The sequence below is a fragment of the Dipodomys merriami genome, unplaced genomic scaffold (assembly GCF_024711535.1).
Source record: "Dipodomys merriami isolate MVZ:Mamm:240054 unplaced genomic scaffold, mDipMer1.0.p SCAF_1689, whole genome shotgun sequence".
Taxonomy (NCBI): Eukaryota; Metazoa; Chordata; class Mammalia; order Rodentia; family Heteromyidae; genus Dipodomys; species Dipodomys merriami.
The window spans coordinates 109,479-115,478 of record NW_027203036.1 but is presented as its reverse complement, the minus strand read 5'-3'; the positions used below and the strand labels follow the sequence as shown (position 1 = coordinate 115,478).

General features: G+C 38.8%; 1 long non-coding RNA gene across 1 annotated transcript in view; it reads left to right on the top strand.

The window, feature by feature from the left end:
- Positions 1-2,322: 2,322 nt before the first annotated feature.
- Positions 2,323-6,000, top strand: part of LOC138828940 (uncharacterized) — a 31,729-nt gene continuing 28,051 nt past the window's right edge. The window contains exons 1-2 of the long non-coding RNA XR_011372432.1: positions 2,323-2,432; positions 5,195-5,345. This is a non-coding gene — a long non-coding RNA (uncharacterized lncRNA). The remainder of the gene's footprint in view (positions 2,433-5,194; positions 5,346-6,000) is intronic.

Genomic DNA, 6,000 nt, shown 5'->3' with positions numbered 1-6,000 from the left:
ATGGAAAAACTTGGAAAACATTATATTAAGTGAAGTAAGCCAGGCCCAAACAAACATAGGTCCCAAGGTTTCCCTTATTTGTAATATCTAGTATATGTATGAGTCAAGCGGAAAAGGTCAGATAATGTGATGTCAGGAAAATGAACCCTTAGATGTGTATTTTAATGTTTTTTTCTTTCATGCATGTGTTTCTAATGCATTTATAAGATTATCCCTTTGTTGGTTTGTATGTACCTCCCCCACAATATAACCCCTACTTTCACTATATTTGATGTCAGTATAACTTGTGTAGGAGATGGGGGAAAACCAGTTGTTTAAGGATACAGGTGGACCTGTTGCAACAATGAGAAGTACAAGTTGTCATGTTCAAAACGAGTTTTACAACATTGGTGCAGGGAGGTGGGGGAAGGGGGGGGGAAGGAGAAGGATTGGGATTGGGGGGAGCGGTGAGGCTGGGAAGGGATGTGAAGGGTAAACAAAGGAGGAGGCTGCAATTCTTGGTAAGAAATGTATGCATTATCCTGCCCATGTAACTGTAACTCCTCTGTACAGTATGTTCACAAATAAAATAAAATAAAATTAAAAAAAAAAAGCTAAGCGCCCAGGCCTTGAGTTCAAGCCCTAGGACCAACACAAACACACACACACACACATACACACACACACACACACACACACACACACACACACACACACACACAGAGCTGTGCTGGCATGAGCTCTTCAGTCTTTCCTCCTTATGAGATTTTTTCATTAATATTTACACAATATTTTATTATTTTCATTCAGGTGAAATCTTTCCTTAATTCTCTGAGTGGAGAAGAATTAGAGGCTCTAATATTTGAATTAGAACAACTCAGAAGCATTTTCCCTAGCAGAATTTTGTGAGGAAGAAAAAGAAGAGAAAAAAGGTAATATGAAAATTCATAATCAGAGTGGGAAGATGCAATGTATTTATTATTACTAGAGTCTTTATTATTACTGCGGTATTTATTATTATTATTAATATTATTATTATTACTAGATTATTTATTATTACTAGAGTAATTTGTGTGTTTGTGTGTGTGCATGCACAATGCCTGTGCTGGTCCTGGGGCTTGAACTCAAGGTCTGCTTGCTGTCCCTGACCTTCTTTGCTTGAAGTTAGACCTTTAAGGACTTGAGCCACACCTCTACTTCCAGTTTTTTTTGTGATTAGAGATAGGAGTCTCATGGAGTTTTCTTCCTAGGCTGGCTTCCAACTATGATCCCCAGATCTCAGCTGCCTGAGTAGCAGTCTGACAAGGATAGCCACTGGTACCCTGCATCTCTCTCTTTTTTGCAGTGAGAATTTTCATGTAGAATTCTTTTTGCAACTTTCCCCCATCTAGGTGTTCAGACACATCAGCCTCTTGCTTATGTCTTCTTTTTTTTTTCCCCTGTCAGACTCCTCTTAGCATCCCTCATACTGATATTGTTCATACCAGTGAGTACAGTTAAAGATTGCTCTTTTCAGAGTTTGTCCTCAGTTTGGCTGATGTTTCTTTATATCTCTAGATACTTCATTTGTGCCTCATGACTTGTGGGATCCTTAATCCCATCTTGAATTGAGGCAGAAAAGGTGGTAGTACCTAAAACATGAGTGACACTCTTCCCCCTCCCTGCCTCCACAATTTAAAGCCTGTATCTCTTAGAAAATATGAATGTTGAAACTGCTCATTTTTTATAGTAATAAGGTAATGTGGCAGTTAGTATAAAATGTAATTTCTGGACAAATGAATCTTAAGGGTTGTTTTATTTTAACATTTAATTAGATATATTTCTAAGACATATTCTCTGCTAATTGGCTATTTTAAGAAAGTGGAATCCAATGAATTCAGTTTTAAGCTGGTCCTAGAATTTGAACTCAGGGCTTGGATGTTGCCCTAAGCTTTTTTTCTCATGGGTAGTGCTCTACCACTTGAACCACTGCACCACTTCTGGCTTCTTCTGAGTAGTTCATTGGAGATAAGAGTCTCACAGACTTTTCTGCCTGAGCTGGCTTTGAACCATGATCCTTAGATCTTAATTTCCTGAGTAGCTTGGATTACAAGCATGAGCCACCAGTGCCTAGCCCTTTTGTAGTGTTTAAATGAACTATTTACTTTGCCATGGAATGACATTTTCACTCTGAAGTATACAAGTGGTCATAGAGACTAGAATTTTATTTGGTGAACATTTCTTAAAAGTGAATGAAATGAGCCTTTACGACAAGAAAAGCAACGATGTATGAGTCATGATACACATTCAAACTAAGTTTCAATTTTATAGAATGTATTTATTGCTCTGTTGAGCTTTGTAGCTTCCCAGTGCTGTTTACAGACTATGCTGATGAAATCTGTGTTGATAATAACAGCTATATTCATTGATTTCAGGACAGTTGGTCAGCATTTGGAAGATTTGTGTGACTCAGTGTGAGTATTTTCCCATTATTTAATGTGTGATGTTAGCAAATCATGTACAGGCAAAAGAAAAGAAAAGACTAACTGATTTTAATTTAATACATCCAAGCAGAAAATCTTATGGTATAGCTTCAGGCTCATTGCTATGTATCTCATTACAACTAAATTTTAAGAGATGACCACTAGTTGAGTTTTAGTGTAATATTAAGGAGTATGCCAGCATTAGCTTTATTGATAATCTGAGAAGGCAACTAAAATACTTCTTCCTTTCCTAACTAAGTGACTTTGTAAGGTAGATTTTCTGCATATACTTGAAACAACATAACCCAACAGACAGTATAAAAGCAGATGAGAGAATACAGGTGTCTTTCATTAGGCTAAAGGATGAAGTGATTTATTAAAGATGTAAAACAATGGGTCTATTCTGCTGAAATTTTACCTTTTTTGGAAAATACAGTTTTTTTCAATAAGCGTATATTAATAAGTAGTGTTTCTTTTCTTTCTTTTTCTTTCTTTTTGGTGAGTTGTGGGGAGTGAACTCTGGGCTTGGGTGCTGACCCTCAGCTCTTTAGCTCAGTGCTAGTGTCCTACCACTTGAGCCACAGCGCCACTTACAACTTTTTCTGCTTATGTGGTGCTCAGTAATTGAACTCAAGGCCTCATGCATACAAGACAAACACTCTACCACTGAGCCACCTTCCCATCCCCAGTGTTTTTGTTCTTAAGTTTACAAAACTACCATAAGCACTTGAGTTCTAAATTTTCTTTTGTTTGGCTTGTGAAACTAGGACTCAATACCTGATGCTTTGCTCATTAGCTGAGTTCTACTTTTTAATATATCTGTCTGTTTCTCTCGTGTGTGTGCATGCACATGCGAATGCATGTGTATACCCTATTTTTTATTTAATTTATTTATTTTTGTGCCAGTCCTGGGGCTTGAATTCAGCACTTAGGCATTGATTCTGAGCTGCACTCTACCACTTGAGTTATAGTTGTACTTCTGGGTTTGTTTTGTTTTGATTTGTTTTGTTTTCTGAGTAGTTTATTGGAGATAAGAATCTCATTGACTTTCCTGCTCCAGCTACCTTTTAATAGCAATCTATAGATCTCAGTCTCCTGAGTGTGTAGCTAGGATTACTGGTGAGAGCCACCAGTTCCTGGCTCTACTTACATTTTTTTTTGTCAGTTCTGGGGCCTAAACTCTGGGTCTGGGCACTGTCCCTCAGCTCTTCAGCTCAAGGCTAGCGCTCTATCACTTGAGCCACAGTGCCACCTCTGGCTTTTTCTACTTATGTGGTGCCGAGGAATCGAACCCAGGACCTCATGCATGCAAGGCAAGCACTCTACCACTGAGCCACCTTACCTGTTTAATTAGCTCTTTGGGAGCTCTCAAAATTTAAGAGTATTAGGAGGTCCTGAGACTAGCAAGTTTGAGAGCTGCCAAATTAAAATTTTCCACATGTCAGTGCTTTTAAAGATGGCTCTCTGTTTTACTTCTTTGAACTGTCAGTGTGCTTGCCACTAATATCTCTAAACCTCATTTGATTTTTTTCTATTTCTCATCAACTGTAAAATAACTAGTCTTCAAGTTTTCTACAAAGCGAATATTTCTCAGTGAGAAACTTTTCTTACTCCTTTAGTATGGATTTTATGCAGACTGGGACATTTTCTTTTTTGTTTGTTGTCAGACTAGACAATTGTATAACATCTTACTAATAAATGATTCCTTAGTCTATGTAAAAGCTTGATTCCTTTTTATAAAATGTTTTCTGACCAGGTACTGGTGGCTCACACCTGTAAACCTAGATACTCAGGAAACTGAGACGCCGGATCTGGGTTTAAAGCCAGCTCACCAGCAAAGTCTGTGAGACTCTGATCCCCAGGTAACTATCAAAAGCCCAAAGTGGAGCTGTAGCTCAAGTGATAGAGTGTTAGATTTGAGCTGAAGAAGCTCAGGGACAGCACCCACGCCCTGAGTTCATGCCCTAGGACTTGCACAAAAAAAGGAAAAAAGATTTTTTGAACATAGTATTGAGATGGCAGTTAACTATGATGGGCTTTGGAGTTATCCACTGAGTCAAAATGAAGATCTGTCTTTTACTAAAGCCATGTGACCTGCGATCCTGAACTCTTTTCTCATCTGTAAGGTAACCCAATCTAATTCCTTACAGGTTGTTAAAATAAGTACTAAATTAAATACTTTATTCAGAGGCTGGGAAGGTGTCTCAGTGGTAGAGTGCTTGCCTTGCATGCATGAGGCCTTGGGTTCGATTCCTCAGTACCACATAAGCAGAAAAAGCCAGAAGTGGCACTGTGGCTCAAGTGGTAGAGCACTAGCCTTGAGCTGAAGAGCTGAAGAGCTGAGAGACAGTGCCCAGGCCCAGAGTTCAGACCCCAAGACTGGCAAAAACAAAACAAAACAAAACAAAAATGAAATAATGTATTCAATAAGTGGCATAATAGTCATAAGCAAGCGATGGTAATTATTTTAATGATTCCAAAGATATAAAAGATTAAAAAATCTGCTTTTTAGAAGTCTTAACTTAGGAAACACATAAAGCCATTGTGATGTGTTTAGATAGTTGCATTCTTTCTAATTACTCCTCAATATGACAGTTGTGTTATTTATAAAATTTTTTCTGCAATTAACTGCATTTGTTCATGTAATCAGCATCTGTTTGGTGTAGGAATGGGAATCTTGAACTTTAAATACCATTCAGAGGACTCTGAGGGATTTTCTAAACAGTTGGATTTTTGTCTAATATGTTCACCAGAAATGACTCTGAAAAGAGACTCCTGCCCAACTCCTCTCACTCTTTGCCAGCCCTCCTCAGTGATATTTGTTGAGAATTCAGCAGTGATGTTGGCATTTAATGATATCTCAATGAAGTACTGAAAAAATGGAAGTAGCTGACGGGGATAAAGGTAGGAACCTGCTGTTGTGGTAGTGTTGGTCATCTTTTTCTATCAGCATTCTTGGTCCTTGCCATCCCTTTGCCTAAGAATATGTCTTCCGATTTTGGGAGAGTCCTGCCTTTCTCCAAAGTCCCTCCAAAGCCCACACTTTATTCCTTTATTTATTTATTTTGTTATTGTTGTTTTTGGTGCCAGGACCACAGCTTGAACTCAGCTGATGTCTTACTAATCTGAACCACGACACCAGTCTGTCTTTTTCTTGCTAAGTCGAGATAGATCTAAACAGAATTTTCTGCCTGGCTGGCTTTAAACGTCCATCCTCCAGGTCTCAGCCTCCTGAGTAGCTGATTATTGTCGTGAGCCACCAGCACCATCCTACATACTTTTGATGCAACTTCTCCTCATCTCAATGCCAGTCACCAAGCCTCTGGCAAGTACTCTACCATGGAGTTATACCCCTACCTAATATTGGGCCACACTCCTGCCCAATATATACTTAATTCTGTGGAAAGTATTTGGTAGTGATCTTCCACCATTGTTTTCCTTTGTTATGATGGTACTGGGGTTTGAGCTCAGCTCACTCAAACTTAGTAAGCAGACACTCTACCACAGAGCCATGCCTTGGGCCCTGCTTTCCCTTGACTGTTTTCAGGGAGAGTATGGT